The sequence below is a fragment of the Sturnira hondurensis genome, unplaced genomic scaffold, assembly GCF_014824575.4.
Source record: "Sturnira hondurensis isolate 20B ecotype Veracruz unplaced genomic scaffold, ASM1482457v3 Scaffold0016462, whole genome shotgun sequence".
In the NCBI taxonomy this organism is placed as follows: domain Eukaryota; kingdom Metazoa; phylum Chordata; class Mammalia; order Chiroptera; family Phyllostomidae; genus Sturnira; species Sturnira hondurensis.
The window spans coordinates 7,060,991-7,084,234 of record NW_028089093.1 but is presented as its reverse complement, the minus strand read 5'-3'; positions in this window follow the sequence as shown (position 1 = coordinate 7,084,234).

Sequence of the window (23,244 nt, the reverse complement as noted above, 5' to 3'; positions counted from 1 at the left end):
TTTGTCAGAGTCCATCCATGTAGTCACAAACAGCGTAATTTCTTTTTCTTTCCTTCTTTCTTTTTCTTTCTTTCTTCCTTTCTTTTCTTTTCTTTTCTTTTTTCTTTTCTTTTTTCTTTTCTTTTCTTTTCTTTCTTTCTTTCTTTCTTTCTTTCTTTCTTTCTTTCTTTCTTTCTTTCTTTCTTTCTTTCTTTCTTTCTTTCTTTCTCTCCCTCTCTCTCCTTCCTTCCTTCCTTCCTTCCTTCCTTCCTTCCTTGTTTCCCTTCTCCCTTTCTCATCAATGAATAATATTTCATTATATACACAACAGCTTCTTTATTCAGGCACTGATGTCACTTAGATTATATCAGTGTTTTGGTTATTGCCAGAACATTGCTACAATCAGCAGGGAGTGCAGACATCTCCCTTTGCCTTCTTTTCCTTGTATTTCGATATATCATACTCAGAAGGGAGATGATTAGATTACATGGTAGTTATATTTTTAATTTTTTGAGAAGCCCCCAGCCTGTTTTACAGGCTGGCTTTACCAGTTTACATTTCGGTATCTTCCTCTTCGTATGACAGTAATTGCATCATGGGGGCCTCACTCTCATGATGAGATTTATCCAAACCTAATTATCAGCAAAGGCCCCACACCCAAATACATTGGGGAATTAGGGTTTAAACACAAGAATTCTGGGGAAGATTCACACAGTCAGCCTATAACAAAGTTGAAATATATTACTTATTATTGGATGTGTTCTTTTTTTAAATAAATTATTATTGAAGTATCAGAGAGCTCCGATAGAACAAGCTGATAAAGGTTAAATAATTAAGGGTAGTTTGGATTTATAGGAAATGGCATAAATCCCGAGTCTGAAGATGCCATAGAAAGAGTGAGATTAATGGCTCTCGGTCTCGTACTAAATATCCGCCACCACACAGGGGAAACCATTGGGGGAGGGGAGAGTTTTCGGAGGAACTTCAGCGAACAACAAAGAGAAGCAGACTTCAGAACCAGGTTTTTCTATTTCATTTTATCTGTTTCCAAGTTTGCCCTGGGAATAGCTGGTAAAATACATTAAATGCAATGGGAAAGAAAAAAAGAAGTGGTATAAGTTCACAGTAATCACATAGGTTTAAGTTACTAAAGACGTTACTGTAAACTCAAAGTCATTCTGTAGGAAAATTGACCAGAAGTCAGGGGATCTAAGCTTATTCAACCTCAGATATATAACATAAAGAAGTTTTCATGCATGTATATATGAAAACATAGACAAGAACTTTCATCCTAATGTTGTTTGTGGAAGAGGATCATCTGGGAGCCATAACTAGGGGAAGAGGAAAATCAAGAGTGTTACAGATGTGTGCTGAAATACTACTGCAACATTCAGAGTCATGGAAAGTGATCTATATATGTCAACTTTGTAGATCTCAAAATATAATATTTTTATGAAAAATTATAAGAAACGGGAGTCAATTATAATTTACGAAAAGTAAACTATGTGGTCCTTCAGATCCCCCAAATTCATTCTTCTTATAGCTGGAAGTTTGTACTCTTTGAGCAATATAATACAATTTATATTTTATATGAACTCTAAATAAATGTGCGGAAGCTAGATTGAAAGAATTACATTTAATATATTAAAATAAAATAAGTGTTTGGAGTGGGTGGAGAAATGGAAAATTGGTTTTCAAGAAGAATATAACCAAGATACCAAAGGTAATTAGTTTGCCTTCAGTGATTTTCTTTACATTATTAGTAATTTTGAGATGAAATTGAAAAAGAGAAACCTCTTATTAAACACTTATTTTAATTATGTTTTTATTAGTCAAGTAGTACCATAATAATAATGTGAAACTGCAAAATTTCAGTAGCTAACAACAAAGAATATTTATTTTTCTTACTCACCGATTTTTAACTTTAATAGGACGTCCTCATGTCAGGTTACATATCATCAGCTCAGCTTGGGTTTAGGCTTCAGGTCGGGATTCATTCAACCCACAAGCCTCTAAATGCCTTTGGACCAGCAGTTCCTGGAGCATGCTCACACTGTGATGTGCCAGTGAAGGACAAGAGGCAAAGCCAAGCCCTGCACGTAGTTTAAAGATCTCTGCTTGCATCATATCTTACCAAAATTTCTTTAGCCAAAGATGGCTGCATGACCATGCCCAATATTAGTGGCATCTCTTTGTTCTAGACACTTGAAAGATCCTATGACAGAAGAAGAGTAGAGAATTGGGGGAAGAATATCCAATCTACCACACAAAATTCACTCATGCTGTCACAATTCCCAAGATCAGACTGGAACCCTAGGATCTTATCATCTACCTTAGATCCAGGTGAGCATCCTTTTCATCTGAAGACCAATGACCTAAAATACAAGTAAACTGTCCTCCACCCATCGTTAGTACAGGAGGGTAATTGCAATAAACACTCCCATTTAAAAAGTGAGAAAATGAGAGTCTCATAGCAGCTACTGTTGCACAGGCCTCTGTTCCACAGAATTTTCTTCTAAAATTCTGGAGGCCAACTGTTACGAGGTTGCCCTACTTGTGGGTAGGGTGTCTCCCTTCATCGGGCCCCTGATCTACTCCAGAGGAGTGGTTCCCCAGTCGAATTTTCTCCAGGATTTGGCTTTTCTGCACAAAAATGTCCTTCTTTTACCTCATGTGCCTGGGTTACATTGAAAAACATAATCTTGGTGGTTGAGCAGCTTTCTAACCCCACTTTGGGCCTGTATAGAGTCCTAAAGGTATTTTTATATCTTGAATTCTGAAGTAGTTGTTTTGCAAACAGAGCTTTCTCAAAAATTCCGCAGGTATTGTATGTTTTTGATTGAAGTTAATCCCATAAACCACAAGTTTTCTTAATCCATATCTTTTCCTCTAGGTTTATTTACTAAGGTTTTAGACATATCAAGTTCCTTTAAACCATTCACCTAATCTTCACAGGGCTGCTTTGGTCCAACTCAAAGGATCTATGATGTACTACCTTAATTCTTTCAGAGGGCTAACGAAGGTTGTGCCAGCCACATTCTTGAACTGATCATGCCTTGAGACTCTGTCATAAGAGTAGCACCCTGGACTTCATCTTTGTTCTGAAGCTATGCTTTAAAGGCATAAGTTTCATTTTTCAAGTCAAAATGTCATGTAAAGTTATTCTTAGTAAGCTCAAAATCTGCTAGTTCCATTTCTACTATCACAGAAAATAATTCTATAAAACTTTTGCCTCTGCATATGGTAACTCTACAGTTTTCCAGTCTAGGATTCTATTGCTTTGCCTTTTGTTACTTAACCACTAAGCCTATGGTTCATATATTAGTTTTCATTTATGGCTGCTCTTTCTCCAAGGTAACAACTTCAGTATGTGTTACGGTAACACTACCTACCTAAAAAGATTCCCAGAGTTTGTTAGAAGTGAATTTCAATTTAAGAACCAGAAATTTGTTATCTTGGTCTTCAGTTCAATAGCTAAATCTATGGCTTTCTGCACATGGTAAATTTATATTGTGATAGCATGACCTCAAAATAGCAATCAGGTAGCCAGATAAACACAGGAAAAAATGCTTATCACTAATCATTAGGGAAATACAAATCAAAGCCACAATGAAATACCACTTCATATCTGTTAGTATGGCTACTGTAAAAAAACAGAAAAGAAGTATTGGTCTGGATGTGGAGGTATTGGAACACTTTTACTTTGCTGGTGGGAATATAACATGGTACAGCCACTGGAGAAAAAGGTACACCAGTTCCTCAAAAATTAAACATCCCTGGCCAGGGTGGCTCCATTGGTTGGAGCATCTTTCTGTAAACCAAAGCGTCATGAGTTTGCTTCCTGGTCAGGGCACATGGTAGTTTGTGGGTTCAGTTCCAAGTTGGAGAGCATACAAGAGTATGAGAGGCAACCAATCATTGTTTCTATCTCACATCAGTGTTTCTCTCCCTTCCTCTCTCCCTCCCTTCTCCTCTCTTGGTGTTCACAATGGCTTTGTTCATGAGAGCTAAACTGTAAAAACAACCCAAATGTTCCGTTCAACAGCAAATGAGTGGATAAACAAAGTTTACCCAATAATGGATAAACACATACGATATATGTATATATTAAATTTATTATATAGATATGTATATGTATATGTATATATTAGATTTTACTCAGAATTACAAGATAATACAATTCTGATATATATAACAACAGGGATGAACCTTAAAGGCATTACGCTAAGTGAAACAGGCAAGATACAATACAACAAATTTTGTAGAATTCCACTTATGTGAGTTACCTGGAGTGATCAAATTCATACAAAAAGGAAGTAGAAAAGTGCTGGGGTCAGGCAGTGGGAATGGGGAATTATTGTTTATTGGGTACAAAGTTTCCGTTTGAGATGTTGAAAAATTCTAAAAAATGGATAGTGGTAATGGTTGCACAACAATGTAAATGTATTCAACGCCCCTGAACTATACACTTGAAATGGTTGAAGACATAGGTTTTATGTATATTTTACCACAATAAAACGGTAAAATATACCATTTTAACATCTGGAGCCCTGCAGCAGCAAATCTAAAGGGCCAGCCACATGGACCCGCATGTGTGGAACTGAGACACTTGATGAAAGAACACCTTCCAGGGGAGGGGAGAATACAAAACATCTGGTAAGTTGTGAAAGAGAAAAAAAAAACCCTCCCAAACAGTGTGTCATTAAATGAACCTTAAATTCATCTCCCATGAATTTGTGTCTGAGTCTTGGAAGAGGAGGAATACCCTTAAATTATAACTATATATTTTATGGAATCCTAAACAGTTACCTTTGGGAGTACTTTGTGAGCCCTTCCTAACAGGAAATCCTTAGAAAAGAGCTAGAAGGCATCTGAAGCAACCTATAATTCTCACAGTCCTGCAGTTGGGGTTAAACTCTTTTCATTATTATTGTGACACTGTTGAATCCTTAGCCTCGTGTGGTCTGAGGAAATACTGGTTCCACAAGCTGTTCACATTGCAATTTATATCATAGTTGTCATCGGCGGCACAATGCCTTCACATTTCAAATGTAGGGGTAAACAAGAATGGAAATGTGCCTTCCTGAAACTGTTGATAACTGCAAAATTACCTGTTCCATTCTCTCATGACACCAGTAATTTCCACCAGGAATCCCTAAGTGGGCTCCTCTCTCTGTCCATAAATTTTGCAGAAACTTATAATTGGAATGTTTTAACAGAGACAATGTAAAATGTTCCTCTTTAAATTACAAGTGCTTTTAAGCCAATTGCTTGAGGCAAATGCACTCCTTGCATCAACAAGTCAGTGAAAGTTGATTGATCGAGGAGAAAAGCCGAGAGATTCTCTCAGTGATTGAAAACCACAAACACCTGTATTGAAGGGCCAGCCACTAAAAATTATGGGAAGTAATGAAGCAACAACAAATCTTAGGTTCACTGCTGATTCCTTGACAACATAATTGTATCCTACTTGCTGATATTTTAATCGCAGTACTGGAGAACCCCCGTTAAGCCAAAAGGAAAGAGTCACGAAGACATCTGCATCCACGTGTGTCCTTGTTTTCCATCTATAACGGTGTGTATAGAAAGGTACAGTAGCCAAAACCTTGTTTTTTAGAGAAATCGCACTGTAGACTCATATCAACCCCTAGGCTTGATCACATCTTGGTTTTTTAGAGAAAAGTGTAGTAGCTGATGAAAATTTCTAGTAGCTAATGTATCTTTTGCTTCTATTTTATTTTAAAATTATTTACTCTGATACAATTTTCCCTAGTATCATTTAAAAAATAATGAAATCAAATTAAAGCTGCCGAGGGCATGTATAGACCCTACAGCATAATAGGAATCTTCTATTCTTCGGAGCCTTTGGGCATTCATTGGATTGTCTCTAGCCACAAATCTTACATGTTATTTTTACTGTAAATATACACAATGTGATGAGTGTTAAATTGCTCGTGGCTAATAGATTTCACATGTATTCAACAATAAACTTTTAAAAAAACTCCTTGGCTTCTCCTGAATTCTTAGAAAACTAGACCAGAAAAAGGCACTATAAATTTAAAATATTAAAAAGTATTTGTAATATGCTCATTGAACAAATATTTTGCTGGTAGTGGAAGCCATACTCAAAATCTGCTAAGATTCTGCAGACAATTGAAAATTAAGTATATGGAAAGTTGGGCAAAAGCAGGTTTACAGTTGTTTATATGGAAAATAACACAATAATTAACAAATGATAATATAAGAATAAACTCCATTTTGCTTACTCACAACCTACTTTTATCTGCCCTTGAATGGTAAGCTCCTAGTAATGAATGTACATTAGAAGATTTTTAGTGGACATCTTCTTCCAGAAAAAACAATAATAACAGAGGAAAGGAAGACAGTTCATATTGGCATACTAATAATAACATTGCATTTTCAAATCCAATTTATATTATTTATTACTGAAGATAGCATAAAACTTCTGTAACTAAAGTCAATGACATTTTATGAAACCATATTTTTTTCTAAACTTCATAGCTTACAAAGAATACTCCCTTAAGAACAACAGTCAAACCTCAGGTCTGAAACACCTCCCATCATGAACAATTCATCTCTCCACCAAGTTATTCACAGAAAAAAAAGCCTTGATTGTAGAACCGCATTTCAGTTCTCAACCCAACAACTTTTTCTGCCAATACCTGGGGACAAAATGATTCAGTTTTTGAACAAATTGCTTCTCAAACAGCCATCTGGAGTGAATTAAGTTCAAGAACCAAGGTTCCACTGTATTAAGATTTCAACAACAAAAAAGCCATATTTGTCATTGCAATGGACAGTGCCACTCCTATTGGCATTTTCCTTGCCCCTGTTCAAGTTGAAACCCTGATGTCTTTTTCTATACCTCTTATAAGGTGGCCAGAAAGTTAACAAAGGCTGTCTGGACTACGCTTTTCCAAAAACAACACAATCCCAAACTTAGCTTATAGCTATTGGTCCATTTTTTCTTTAAGTAAAACCCAGTTCAGCTTCATGTGATTTGAATACTGTTTCTCTCCATTACATAAGTCCATTACATTTACATAATGTAATATAAATATTACATTCTGGCTTTTTTCTGTTTCTAAATCCAGTCGCTTACCATAGGAAAAAAGTTAATTAATCTTAGCTATAGTTTAATTTCTTATTTCCATACCATTTGACAGACATCAACACTTTTTCTAGTTAAAGACAAACTTCTATTACCTCTGCCCTTTCATTAAATCCAGATTTATTAATTATTGAGGGCATTTTTTTATTTTTAATGTAAATTCAAATCGTTCAGGTGGAATATTTAAGGAAAAAAACTAGAAAATATTAATGAAAAAATATTCAGATGATAGTCTTTCCAGTTGTACTGATTAATAAGTTCCTTTTATATAAGATTTTTAAATAAATGGGACAAAATCAAGATGTTTTTAAATACTTAAGTATATTGCTTTAAAAAATCTTGAGATCCTTATGATATCACCTGGACCCATAAAGTTTGCTCCAAATTAAATTTATACGTGGGCACAAATGCTTTCTAAAGAATTTTTATTATATGGTCCCGTGGTTGATTTTCACCCTCCTCCTATTACATGATGCAACAACATACTTTGAACCTGAGATGTTATGCCTCACCCAAGTCCAAAACCAACTAGCCACAGGTGTCAACCATGTGAGTTGCTGAAAACAGGGCCATGAGGATTGTGGTGAATAGAAAATGTGTTCATCTTACAGTGCAGCTAGGCACTGTTTAATATGCTCAAGGTATTTTTACTAGTAACCTTTGAAATACTTAGGCAGGTGGCTAGGTATGATTTAGGCCTGTTGAACAGATGTGTATCTATGCCTAACGGATCATAAAATCCCAAAGGTTAACAAAGGGATAAGAGGTGTGACCAGGAGTAGGGCTTGGTATGAGACCATAGTATAATTTAACTATGAGGTTGACACATATATAGAGAGGCACATTAAAGATAGCATTTCCTTCCCTCCAAAGAGATACTTACATGTTTCCATTTCATTTGGACTTGGTGAAGTAGAATCCTGTGTTATATTATTTTCAGGTGGTATGTAGTTTTCGTGAAATGAGAGGTGTCAGAGTGAAATTTAGAAGCCAACTGTTCCCTTGCTCAAAAAATAAGAGAGTTAAAAATCTAGAAACAGGGAATTTGTTAAATACATGATGTCATCATTCCAAAGAATATAGTGTTTCAAATAAAATTTAGTATCTGGAACATTTGAATTTACTTTTGAAAATTATAGTTTTTTTAAGTAAAAGTACTTATAGGAGATAATATCTAATATTAGAAAGCTATAGTTTTTGTACCAACATTAATGACACATGAAATGCACAATTCTAAGCATGAACTGCTTTAGAATCATATTAAGTCACTGAAAATAGTTTAGGAATGCAATGTATTAGCTCATACTGTAAAAGAAAGCTTTTATAGTAGTACATGGGAATTGTTCAGAGAGTTCTATCTCTGAAATTCTTTTCAAGTAAAATAAACAGCTGCTATTAAGTCAGATACAATCTGAATACAAAATAGAAAGTCAATCCATGAAGTCTTTTTAAAAATAAATAATTAGTATTCAGCACTGAGTAAGGGGATCAATTCTGAAACTGTGGTTGAGGACCAGGAAATTAAAACTATAAAGATGATATTTGTATAAAAGAGCTTCTTTTGAAACCTGTGTGAAATAATTGAGATAAACATATTAATGTCTAGCACAAAAGATGAAGCACTGAGCAATGCATAAATATATTACATGTAAAGATTTATAAATTTTGACATTTTAGGAATTGTTTACAACCTTTGAAGAGCAGTTCTTTGTTACTCTTTTTTCGGATATTTAACAAAATATAAAGCAGGATTTTAGAAACGTAACACTAGTTGGAGTCCAGTTCGATCTCACATAGTTGTTGGTTTGCTTCTCAGCCAGACATCCGATGTCTGAATTCTGTGCAGAATTTATATGGGCTACTCTCTATTGCAAAGTGTGATACTGAATAACCACACTAAATGATATAAAGATTCTTCCAAAGGTGAACCTCAGCTTTCATTCAAGCCGAAGCGTCAGTGAGGAAAATGATTTCCACATGGCTTTCGGCATACCATAGTGCAGGCCTCGGCTTTGATGCTCATCCGCCGCGGCGGAGAGGGAAGACACCGGGGCAGAATGAGTTTGGGTCCGCCCTGCGGGTAGCTTTGTGGCTTCAGGAGGAGGTATTCATACTCTGCCGTTACCGTCAATAAGATTCCAGACCCACTGTTCAGACTTTCTGGTGCCTTAGGCACTGCATAATGTTTCTATTTTCAAGTCAGTTTCAATTAAATATTAGAATATAGCTATGTTAACATGCAATGTTTACCAAGAAACGCTTGAGAACATTATAATACTAATTGGTACAGTGACATTCACCAGGATATTTATCTCTTTTTTTTTTCAGTTTTATAGTGAAGGTAAATGCTAGCTATCTTTCACACAGGGTCAGAAAATTTAAAAAGACAACCACACCAAACTTCAGTTTCCCCAAATCTGAGAAATAAGATTTATGAAAGGATTCAGTGAAGTGATACATGTAAAATGCCTGGCACGTGATGGGCTAACAAATATAAGGTATTATTAAATATTATATCGTTTTATCAGCATCATTTTTTTTTAATTTGGAACTTTAACTTTATTTTAAAATATTAAAATATAGAGTAGACAACAGTTTACATGGTTCAAAATTGGAAACAGACAGATAGATACCAGAAATTTTTCATTCCTTCCCTCTTCCCAGCCAATCATTTCCGTCAGGAGATGACTACGATCAGTCCCTTCTGTACTCTTTCAGAGATATTTTGCATATATGCAAATATAAAAGTATCATTCACTTTCATACATGTTGCCCCAGAGTATGCTTAGCACATTTCTGAACCTGGCTTATTAGTAGTCTTTTGTCATTGGTAAGCTCTCTTGCTCTTATCTGACCTCCTTGGAACTGACCACCGGTTTATCTGACAGTGTTTGCTTGCTACCTGCTGGCTGAACTAAGCTCCTGTCCTGCCTTCTCTTCTCACATCCAACACTAGAAACTTTAAGTTACCCCCCTAAAAATTCCTGTAATCTTCTTTGTCCTTCCCTGCGATAACAATGTACTGTAAGAAAAACTTTGGTAATTAAATTATTCCATCGTTTTTTATACTCAACTAATAGTGAATATTCATTTGCAGCAAAATGTGCCTACTCTGGTTTTATTTCCCTCTCCCCTATATGTAAGACTTTAACAGATAACCAGAAAAGTCCAGTAAGCAAATCTTCTTAATCCAAGAACTGAGGCGTCATTGACTATGTGGACAGTTTGTTAATGGGGCACTGAAAGACAGTAATTGTGGGTCCTGGTTCTTCTTCTGAATGTTTGTCCCCTCAGTCAACTCATCTCCCTTCTCTGTGCCCCTACCGTCTCTAAAATAAGGAATCCAAGTGGTCTCTAATTTCCTCAGCACTGACAATATGGGTCTATTTTATGTTTGCAAAGGTCTTTTTGCTATCACCCCACAATACAAATGTCAACAGAAATACGAAGAAATAATAAGAATTTGAATAAGTCTAGAAAACTTCAAAGCTGATAGTTTTCAGTTACACCGACATCTGTTAAAAAGTGAGGCTTCTGTTTTGGGTTGAAAGATTGGAATCCCCAATTTTTACTATAGGAATTTGTTGAACAAAAGGCTTTTAAACCATTCCTGTATTAACTTTTTAAGGAGAAATTCAAAAGAGAATTTAGTTTCTCTTCTTCAAAATGTTTAAAATTTGTATAAAGTAACGTTAACACATGGAAATGAAATTTGGACATAAGGATGATACACAAATTTAAAGGAAATGAAATTAAAAACAAGTGAAAATTCAGAATGTCAGGGTCCATTCCCTTACCCAGCCTCCCAGAGTTACCTACAGTCGAGAACACACTCAGTGTCCCTTCCAGATGGCCTTCCCGCTCAGTACTCCCATCCCCCGTTGCTATAAGTATTGGCTACTCAGGTTTCACCATGCCCACCTATGAGGTCTCTATCAGTTTGCTAAATGTATCTATTCCAACTAAGAATTCAAAAAAATAAATTTAAAAAGATAGGGTGAGTTTATTAACTCACTGGACCCACTCTGAGAGGGATCCAAGCCAAACTTCCATGGATCACTTACCTTCTGTAAGCCTGGACTCAGACTACTGGGCTTGATGTCTCCAGGAACTGGATCAGTTCAGAGTCAGTGCCCAGTAATCCTTGAGGAGTTTATTTATTCCTTTTTCCCAAATTCACAGTCACTCTGAAAAATGGCCACAAGTGCTTTGAAGAACGAGGGAGATTTATAGGGTGTTTTTGGCAGTGAGTAGGGTCCTTCCTGAAGATCCTGGCTTCCCATGCACTCTAGGGGTTCTGAGTCTGTGAAGTGGGTCAAGTGTGGGAAAGGGTGAAGGATTATGACTCTCTATGTTGGTAATGCAAGTCAGACGTCTATTAACATAACCACATTTAGAACTCTTTTACATACATAAATCAAGTAAGGTTTTTGTAGACTGCCATCTATTTCAGTTCTAGAGAGAGCATGATCAACTAACCAATGGCAAAAATCTCTGCAGGTAAAACCATTTAAATTACTGCCTTGACTGTGATGTCCATTATAGTAACCACATTCACCTTTTCTCTGGAGATGAATTTTCATAACTTGGTTTCTGCTATCCCAGGTGCGTATCATCCACAGTGAATTCAGCCAGTGCAGTTCAATGGCATTCTGGTTGTATTCTACGCTTGTGGAAAATGTCCTCCACAGAGCTCTTCCAGGATTTCGGGACGGTGCTCAACACTGAGTTACTAAAAATGCATTTATCATGATGATGTCCTCCTGATTCTCCCAGGAAACATGTGAAGAGAATAACTAGCGGGTATTAAAATTAAAAAAAAAAAAGCTGCAGAAATCTAATCTTCATGAACTTTAGCATACCTTCTTCTATTGAATACTGAGTAAGTCCGACAATTTCAGTTTCAGTTAGTGGAGATTAACTGGGTAAACTGTTAGATCTTTTCCCCTTGCTCGAGTTAATACATTGCATCTAAGATGCCTGCTTAATGTACTGACATCAATACATTTAAACTGATCCAATTATATCACTTCCACTCTGATACGTGTAGGTCCCTTTCATTTCTGACAACATATATTGTCAAAATCTGACATTCTTTTTACGTTTGTGTCATGTCCTCACGAGTGGGGCCTGGCAGAGCTGGGCCTCTTCAAACCTCGTGCTTAGTCAGTAATGTTGGTGTCCAAGTCTCTGTCCTAAGAAGCAGCATTTTGCCAAGGCTGAGTCCGGTTCTTTTCCTCCACAGCCACAAGCCAGTGTCTAGAATCAGAAAATGCCTCCGAGAGAAAAGTGATTATTGACACACAGTGGCAATTCACCATTTCCCGGAGAGCTTTTATCTCTTACCTCTGTTGCATTCAGACCCTCCCCGGGAGGGCCTTTGTTTCCTAAATGCTGTAAAACTGCAACAAGATCATGCTCCGCCTCTCAGACTGTGCTTGTTGGCCTTTCTGCTACCTGAGACTTCCCCAAATCCAGCCTTCATTTGGGGCCCCTTAACTGTACAAGTTTTGCTAGGTTCCTCTTGCAGTCGACTGTTGCTTGTGTCAAGCCTGTATCCTAACGTCCTCCTAAGAATCAGCAAATACCACCAAAGGAAACATGCTGCCTGTCAGCGCATGTCAGCTCAGGATGACCCCATCTCTGGAATCTTAACCAGTCAGGAATTCTTTCTTTCCACAGCTCTCTGATAGCGCACAAAGAAATAGGAATTTAGTAGTTTAACCGGCTTTTTCTGGTTGTTGTAAGGAGAACTACGGTCTACTCAGAAGAAGAATTCCTCAATTGGCTATGCCAGTTAAGAACTCGGTATTTTTCATTGGAGCTCCTTGATTGGTGATATTTTAGAGAAAGAGGTCAGAGAGTTGGTTAGTTTTGTAGGGAACTTCAAAACCCAGACATTGCTGTTTTGAAACACTAGATTCTCTAGTTTCCTTGGCAAAATTCATTTAGTTTTTATAGAAAAAAAATACATTTCTGACTCTAACACCCCTTCGTAAGCCTTTTTGTGTTTCTTCAGAGATGACCTGGTTCTTCCCTGCTGTGCTCCAGGCTGTCATCTCTCCCACAATCTGTGAGGTTACTTGTCTTGCCTTTCAGAAATGTTTTGGGATATCTTGTCCATGAATGCTCAGTTGCCATTCTCTTCATTGATGGAGTTTCAATTTAATTGGTATCATTGAAAGGACAGTCAAACCTTGGTTCTCAAACAATTTGGTTCTTGAACAATTTGGTTATTGACCGGGTTCTCATGGAAAAAATATCTCCGTTGCCTAACAGAACTTCGGGTCTCAGTTCTCTGCCCAAGAACCCTTTCTTGCTGATACCTGTATAATCAGTCATGCATCTCTCAGGCAACAAACAAAGGAGAGCCTGTTTTCAAACAAATTGCCTCTCAAACAGTTTTTCAGAACAAATGAATTTCGTGAATCGAGGTTTCACTATATGCAATGCATGTGATCAGTCTACCATTGTCCCTGGATATTTTTCAGAGATATCATGAAATGTTCCATATATTTAAAAAATTGGAATAAGCTTTTTTGCTATTACCTTTTTCCGTAAATATTTAATGTACACTGAAATAGAAAACATGTTGAAATAAATGAAGACCATTGAATGAGAACAAACAGAAACTGTTTATTCTGAGCTTGCCCTAACAAGAAAGTCAGTCGCCACCCCTTGGGTTCTATAGAGACTCAAATGCAGTCACAAGAGTGGGAAGCTTTACGATGAAAAGAAAAAGGAAGGTTTCATATATACTCTGATTGAAGGTTTGGGGCACTGGAAAGCTAGAGGCAGGTTAACTTAGAAGTGGATTATCGGATGTGGATGGACTGGGGAGCACAGCTGACTTTCACTAGTTGGTCCTGAGTTGGAAACAGGGGCAAAAATTAGGGAAGCTGGCAGTTGCCAGCCTGTCTGTCCCAGCCAGATTGCTGTGCAGGCTGTGATTTGCCTTGGCTGCCAGTTGCTCAGATGGTGAGATAGTCGTATTGTCATGTATGATCTGGAGAGTGTCAATTTGAATATTCAGTTTCTCAATAGAAAAACAGTTATAGTTTGTTCAGTACCAATTTGATCAAAGTATTACTTTTCTTCATATCTTATTCAGTCATGCACCACATAATGAACTGCAGTCAGTGATGGACTGCATATATGTCGATGGTTCCACAGATGGTAGTGGAACTGAAAAATTCCTATCACTTAGTCATGTTGTAGCTGTTCTAACATCACAATGCAACACATGATGTGTTTGTAGTGATGCTGATGTAAACATACCTACTGTACTGCTAGCCATATAAAAGTATAGTATATTATGTACCGTGAAATGACAGCAAACTCACAATTATTAACAACCATACCTAAAACAAAAACAAAAACAAACTAAGCAAACAACTAGAACAAGAACAGAACCACAGAAATGGAGATCACATGGAGGGGTATCAACAGGGGAGTGGGAGGGGGAGAAAGGGGGAAAAGGTACAGATAATAAGTAGCATAGATGGTAGGTAAAAAATAGGCCGGGGGAGGGTAAGAGTAGTATGGGAAATGTAGAAGCCAAAGAATTTATATGTATGACCCATGGACATGAACTAAAGTGTGGAAATGTGGATGGGAGAGGGTGTGCAGGGTGGAAGGGAGTGAAGGGGGGAAATGGGACAACTGTAATAGCGTAATCAATAAAATATATTTAAAAAAGAAAAAAGTATAGCACATAAAATTATGTATAATGCATAATACTTGATCATGGTAATAAATGACCATTATTGGGTTATGTATTTACTGCACTATACTTTTATCACTATTTTATAATACTCTTTCTACTTATAAAAAAGTTTGCTGTAAAATAGTATGTGATGTTACAATGGCAGCAGCTTTACCAAATCTTTTTTCTTTGCTTTTATATATAATCTTTATTATATAGTTTTTCCATTACCATTTAATCCCCATACACCCCCTCCCCCAAGCAATCACCACATTCTTGTCCATGTCCACAAGTTCTTTCCAAATCTCTTGATTGCATCATTTTCTTGTGATTTAATCTTGTGTTGATTTAATCTTCATTGCCCCTAAGCATAAAAAATCCATTGTTAATGTTACCAGGAAAAGATGACATTGAGTGATTGGAAACAAAATCAAAAGTGGTTAGGAACTACGAAGGTGGAAAATCGGTGGTTACTGCTGGCCAGTCAGGCGTGTCCCATTCCACCGCAGCTACGATTGTGAAGACAAGAACAAAGTGGTGGATGTTGTTACAGGATCTGCTTCATTGAAGGCAATGAGATTAACACAGATTTGAGAGGGTCCTATTTCAAACATGGAGAAGCTTCTGAATTGAAGTTTCTGGATTAAAGACCAGGCACAGAAGCGTATGCCTCTCAGCACCATGACAACAATGGCCAAGGCAAAAGGTTTGTGATGTTGAAAGAGAGTGTCTGGACCCAACTACAGTGTTGAATTTACTGCTAGCTCTGGGTGGTTTTAAATGATCCGAGAATCATTCTCCATTATATACGTAAAAATGAGTGGTGTGACTGCAAGTGCTAATGCGAATGCCGCTAAAGAATTTTTGGAAACTGTAGATAAACTAATTGCAGACAAAAATTATTAGCCGGAGAACACATTCAATATGGATAAAACCTCCTTATTCTAAAAATGGATTTCCAAAAAGGACTTTCAGTCATAAAGGAGGCCAAGTCAATCTCAGGTTTCAAGGCTTTTAAGGGCAGTATTACAGTCTTGCTTGGGGGCAAGTTGCAGGGTACAAGTTGAGACCTTTTGTCATCTGACACAGTGAGAACCCCAGAGCCTTCAGGCACACACTGCCAGTGTCCTATAGGGGCAATAAATAAACATGAATGAACCAGCTCCTCTTCAGGATGCCCTCCTGAATTGCTGTGTCAATGAAATAGAGGAATATGTTTTGGAAAATAACATATTTTTCAAGATGTTACTCATTGTTCATAATACCCCCAGGCATCCTCCTTTCATTGGTGATCTTCATCCCAACATCAAGTGATACTTCTCCCTCCAAACACCAACCCTTTGATTCAACCAATGGATAAAGGAATTGTCGCGTTTTTTAAGGTCCGTTACCTGAAAATGGTTTTTGTCAAAGCTAGCGCTGCAGCTGAAGAAGACACTGATGCAATTATGGAAGGATTTTTGCTTGGGTTTGGGGTGATGTCACCAAGCAGTGTATGAATAGCATCTGGAAGAAGAAATTCAAGAGATTCATCCATAACATCAAAGGATTGGCCAAGGATGAGGAGGTTGAAAAAAATCCACAAGGCTGTGGTTGAGACGGTGAACAGTTTAACTTGGGTGTGGGTGAGAATGACACTGAGGAGTTGCTTGCAGGTGATTCCTGAGGAACTGACGAACGGAGTTGTTAGAACTGGAGCTGGAATGCGTTGCTGAAAAGAGGGTAAGAGAAAAGTAAACTGTAGGAGAAGAAAAAGAGAAAGAACCCTCAAGAAAATTAATAATAAAGAGTTCAGCAGAAGTTTTGAAGACCTCAACGAGTTCTTGAAGTTTGTAAACATGGCCCCCCAACACCAAGTGGTTTTCATTAATAGAGAAGATGGTTCCTGGTGTCTTATTTGCTTGTACAAGCAAATCTATGATGAAAAAAAGAAATATACTCAGCAAAAGCCACTACAGACGTATTTCTGAAAAGAGTGACACCTCCTCAAGAAGAACCTCAGGCAGGTCCTCAGGGAGGTAATCCAGAGGAAGGCACTGTTATCCTCGACCTTGACCGCTCCATGCTCACCACTGCCCCTGGAACCTCCCAGTGGGATGAGGTGCGGTGGCAGCGAACAGTGACATTGGTAGTCCTGACCCTGTGCAAGCCCAGGTTGTTGTGTTTGTGTCTTAGTTTTTTTTTTAAGCTTAAAAGGTAAAGAAATATAATTTAAAAAGGAGAAATCTTATAAAATAAAGATATAAAGAGAATATTTTGTACAGCTGTACAATGTGTTTGCATTTTAAGCCAAAAAGTTATAGTTAAAACGTTTATAAAGTTAAGGTCTGCAGTATGCTGAGGCTAATTTATTTTTGAAGAAAGAAATTTTTTACAAACTTTGTGTAGCCTAAGAGCACAGTGTTCATAAAGTCTACAGTCAAGGACAGTGATGTCATAGGCCTTTGCACTCACTCACCACTCCCTCACTGACTCACCCAGAGCAACTTCCAGTCCTGCAAACCCCATTCGTGGTAATCGCCCTATCCGCGTGTACCGTTTTCATCTTTTATATAGTATTTTTACTGGACTTTCTCTATTTTTAGGTATGTTTGTATCTAAATACCATTTAAATATAACACAAATACCATGCTGTTATAATTAATTACAGTATTCATTGTAGCAACATGATGCAAGTCTATACCCTAGGAGCCCTGGGCTATACCATATAATCTAAATCTGTAGGAGACTACAACACAAGGTGTGTGTAAGTGCACCCCATGCTGTATGCACACCACCACCTAACAATGTATTTCTCAGACTGTACTCGTACTGCTCAACAGTGCATTACTCTGCCACTAAGCAGGGGGTTGTACACACAAAGCGTTGCCCATTGCAGCGATTCCTAGCCCCCATCTTGCCATAATGCAGTATCATTAGAAAGTAAATGAGGGGTGAGTTATTCAAATATTGGTAGTTACAGCAAAGTTCCCAGTAAGTTACTTCATTAAGTTAAACATACTTTAAACATACTTAGCATTTTAAATTGATCATTGATAAATGGTTTTATGTAAAAATAATTGATTATTAGAATCTCTCACTAACCCTTGAACTGATTGGCTTTCAAATTGTGCTGTTCTTCTTTTTGTTATTCCTTGTTGCTCCCCACTGCCCAAACCTGAATAATGCCTCTACGTTTTCTGCACAGTACATCACTAATGTGTGTAATCATCCAGGTACAGGTGTATTCAGGCATATTACTTTGTCACAGGGAATCTTTTTAAATGCTAGTTTATTTATTTCAGAATAATTATAATTATAAATTAATGGCAAACGTGTCATTGTGCAAAGATATGTAATGAGAAATAAAATATTGTCAGTTTATGATCATTTTATAAGTATTCTGAGTATATTTATTAAATTACTTATAAATTAGTTTAATAGTTTGGCCTTAATCTGGCAAGAAGACTCTTATATGCTCTTTCAGTATGAACAAAATATACACGAAGAAATAAAAATACTTTATTTAACAATAACGGCTTTCTCATGGCTTACTGATTCTATTTTTGGAGTTCCTTGTGTGTGTGTATGGGTGTGACTTATAATAAACTAGGGTTTTTTGTGACTTACTCCAAACATTTAGTAAATACTGATGGCATCGTGCATTTACTTATCTTTTAGTGACTCAACAACTGCCTTTAGTGGGAAACTGACTACCAAATACATACAGTAAAAGTAAGGTACCAAGAAAAAAGGCATGTAAGAGGCAGCAATCACTTGCTCCTTGCCCCGACTCCACAGGTGCTATTGGACGCGCTGCATCTTGGGACGCAGGGTCTTTAACCACAGCCTGGGCAGTAATCTACATGCATCTACCCTCTCTCCTCCCCGGGGTTCCTGATGGCTGGATTCCTGTTTACACCTCACACTGGGCCAACTGCATTCTTTCATGAGAACTTTGGTTAAGAAATCAGAAGTTAAAGTGTTGAATGCAGAATAAAGAAAAGTAGTATATGATCATTCAGTAGATGTAGAAAAATATCATTGGACAAAATTCCATTCCTGATGAAAACTTTTAGTAAACCAGGAATTTAAGAAAATTTTCTCATTCTGATGAAAAAGCATCAACAAAAAACTTAGAGTAAACTTTATACTTACTGGTAAAACACTGGAAACAATAAGATGAGAACGAGGCAAGAATAAACACCCTCCTTATTTCTATTCTCCCTCGTCTGGCATCCAAGGTAGGAAGCCATGGGGGTGGTGGAGGGGAAGGAAGCCAAAAGAAGTAAATGAATTGAAAACAAAAGAGTAAAAGTTATACCAGGGATACAGAAGGACTTATATTTGAGTGTTCTACTTCCTAAGCTGGTTGGTGTACACGAACTTAGGTGGGGTTTTTTGTTATAGTTTATCATGTCAATGTAACATTATGAACTCTCAAATTAATGCATATTTTTGAAGTATTGTCTAGACTCCAAGAGAAACGACAGGACAGAGCACGTGGTTTAGATAAAGACAAGGGAATACACTTAGCTTATATAAACCAATTACTTTTTTAAGGCAGGTGTTAATTGAGTCTCATTAAAATGACTACGTGTAAAACTATAGCATCATACAGAATGTGACGATTCATTCCTCCTGTAGTATTCCCAGACCTTAGAATAGCTGGCAGAACTCAAATTCCCTTCTAGTCAGTGAATTCCTACATGAAAGGTTTAATTCTAAAGTTCTACATTTTATGTCTCTCTGCTATTCAATGATTTTAGAAGAGGCCATTGTGAAAAGGCTTGGAGAGTTGGAAATACCCAGGGGATACTGTTGAAAGGAACTGGAGTCCCCATCAGTATATCATTTAACAGCATGCAAATGAGTTAGCGGTCACACTGCCAGCCTTCTCAGGTTCACAATTTCCATTCTCACATCTGAAAATAGATTGTAGCTCTGCTAACAGTTCACACTATTTTTCAAAATAGGCCAGCAAGCCTTTAATATCCAGTGTTTTAGAAGGTATCACCACAAATGCTGTTCCTATATACACTTAGGTAAAGTACAGAGGAAATTCCCCCAAACAACATATTCAGTTGTACATAAATTTAGAATTCCCAAGGTGTTTAAATTTTTTTCATTGTCCTATTTAACGGAAAGGAAAATAAATTAGAGAAATTTAAGTTTAAAGAGAGATGGAGAGTAGGAAATGGAGACAGAGAATATAAGGGAGAGGAAGAGGGAGAGGGAATGTCCAAAGATATTAGTGAAAGCAAGGAGAGTGGAGAGCTAGAGAAGATAGAGGAAAGAAAAGAGCAAGGCAAAAAGTGAGAGAGATTCAGAGACCAGGAGAGTAAGAGAAATGAAGGGGGAGAGGGAAGGAGAACAAGAAAGTGCAAGAGTACTTTCTTGAAAAAAAGGATAAAAAGCAGATAGAGAAAGGGAATTGTATACATATTTGTGAAGCTCACACAAAAGATGAAAACCAGGCCTCAAACAAATTACAAAGTAATTAATACACTTATTCTATCTCCTAGATTTACGAGAGAGACTTTCATCTTTATCTTCTTCAACATACTTGCTTTGTTTTCTTTTTTGCTTTACAGATTGACCTCCCTTTATTCATCTACTCACAAATGGACCTTAAGAAAGGCTGCTTTTAATTAATGATTTTACTGGGCTCTTTTTTTTTCAGTTGTGCTCCCCACAGCTAATTAATTTTCTTGCTGATTCTCAAATCTGAATTCCCCAAAGAGTTCATCTGTTGGTCACACCTTAGGTGTTCATCGCTGACCCAATTAAGCAAGTAAGAAGGAAGGATCTTATGATATGTTAAGTAATAGATAGGTCTGGTTTTCTTAGAAGTGGGGTGTGAGGCAAGCAGGTACCTCATAATCCATACAACTCCACCTTTGGTTCAAATTATTAAGGGGATGCTATCACTGAATAAAATGTGAACGTTGTCTAGAAAACTGTGCACACACACACACAATGATTCCAATGACTGTGAAATTTTTGGTCAACCTTCAGTCCATTCAAAAATAATCACTGACATGTGAGTCATAATCCAGACCTCAGTATTGTGCTGGAATCCACGCAGGTTTTATGGTGGTTGGGCAAGAGCCTGGATTTGCATGGTGAGAGGAAGAAGAGGTCGGAAGGGGAACTGAGTAGGAGTTTCAGGAGGGCAGCAGGAAGGGAGGATGCTGAATTGGGAAGCTTACATTGGAGCACAGAGGTCAAGCTTCCTAACTTTTCCAGGAGTGATTGCCAATTCAAATAAATAGTTATCTACTATAAGCTCCTGCAGTAGTAAAGAGGGGGAAAAAAAACCCAGAAATGTAAAATAGGTTAGGAAACTGGCTCAACTTTAACTTTCTCTAAAGCTACCTCTGGGACCCTGCTGACCCTTCCGGGACATCTCTGTCACTGCCACCCTTCTGTACATCGGCAGGCACCTGGGACTCCAGCCCTGTTTATGATTCTGACATGAAATTTAGCCCCCGTATTAATATGATTAACATGCAGCACAGTAGAAATTACTGGAACCATGCTCTGAAGTCATGCCAAACACATGCTCTGTAGACATGATAATCTTCAATATAGATCACAAATGAGTGTTTTGATTTTCAAGTGAGAACAATAACTCCAGGATTACCACCCAGAGAGCTACATTCACACTGCCAGGGCATAATTAATTTTGAATTATGAAAATAGAGCTCCTTTCAGTCATGTCTGAAATTCCAACTTGGTGTGAAAGCAACTATAATACTCAAAAATACAATGAAGGGTGCAAATTAAATCCACACAAAGAGGGATTTGGGCCAGATTTCTGGAAGGATATTCGAGCTTAGCTCATGTCACTGTCGTGCAAACATATAGAAGGGAGAGTGCTAATATCCTGACGGAGTAACAGCATGAATCTAGCATTAGGCCTAAAGCCTACATTACCTTTCAGTATTATTTTTAATCTCATTCAAACCTGTCACGATCCTTGGAGCAATTCAGAAGAGTCTGATGTGTGGTAAGCATTACTAGCCCACATATGTGAGGTAGTATCAATCTCCTTTGGTAGGAAGGAACAGAAGTAATTTACCAAATGGTGCCCTACTGACCTGAAAGAACAAATGTAACTTATATGGAGGTTTCATTTTTTTAGGGAATTTTACTTACCTGACTTTATTGTAAGACAGACAGTGTGTGCTGGTTAGAAGGGCATTAGAACATTTTTCTATCCTCTGGTCCTTTTATAAAATAGGAAAATTCATATTTAGTTGCAGATTACAGGGTGCTGAGTTAATATTCTAGAACTGGAAATCAGAGGTCTGCTCACACGTAAAGCTGTGTCTCCATGTTCACTGAGTCAGAACGCTACCTCTTACGGAATTATGAAAATGCAGACTGACTATAAACCCCGATTCACAAAGGAAATTCTTTTTCCCTTTAGGTATTCAGCATATGCTATCATTTCAAATTCTGAATTTCTCTGTATTGTATATCCTATAGAAAAAAAGCAATTAAATGTGATATATTGAGGGCTTCCTAGCCTGCAGTTTCAGATCAAGTTACTAAAAATTTCTTTTAGATTGTTTCTTTCATTACAAGGAAAAAGAGAGCTCTTGGGGAAGCATTCACATTCCCGGATATGTGGAAAGAGAGGTTATCACCTTGCAGTACATTGTGTCACTGTTATTTCTGTTTAGAAGAATCATTTTCAGGACAATTTTGAGACCACTCAAAGTTTCCATCTCCATAAAAAACAAATTGCTTGTCAAGCCCACAAAGTAGAGAACTCAACTGGCTTGCGGGAATAAGAGGGAGAAATAAGTATTGAAACACAATTCCGAATGCTTTGAGAACTGCGTATCAGATTTGGTCCTGTGGGCCTCTGCAGGACTCAGCTGACAGTATGCTGTTGCTGGCCCTTGTGATACTCCCACCGTGTCATTTAGGACCCTCTCATCATTAAATAACAGACATTTGTGCAATTGATAAATATAGTCTTCAACATTAACTAAATAATCCTCCCAATAGCCTGCTAAAACAGATGGGGAGAATAAAACAGAGAAGTTGTTAAGGGGCTTAACTCAGTCCACAGAGAAAATTCTGTGACTTAGTTAGTATTGGACCTCCCTAGTTTAAGTTTATGACACCTTCTCTTCCATTTTTTACTGATAAATAGCGACCAAGTCTCCAAACCACGGCCACCCCAACCCCCACTCCCTCGTGTTCATCTTTAATTCTCTCCACCTAATCAAGAACAGGACGCAGTGCTGTTGCAGAGAGAATTATGGCTTTTCTGTGTGCATACTTTCTTATAAATCTGTTCATGAACATTAAAATGGCTAAACAAATCATAATGCTCATAGCAATGTTAATAATTCCTGGGAGTTTATTTTGTTCCAGACCCCGTGTTGAGCATGCCTCACTTCATTTGTTCCTTTGATGTACTAGCTATTTC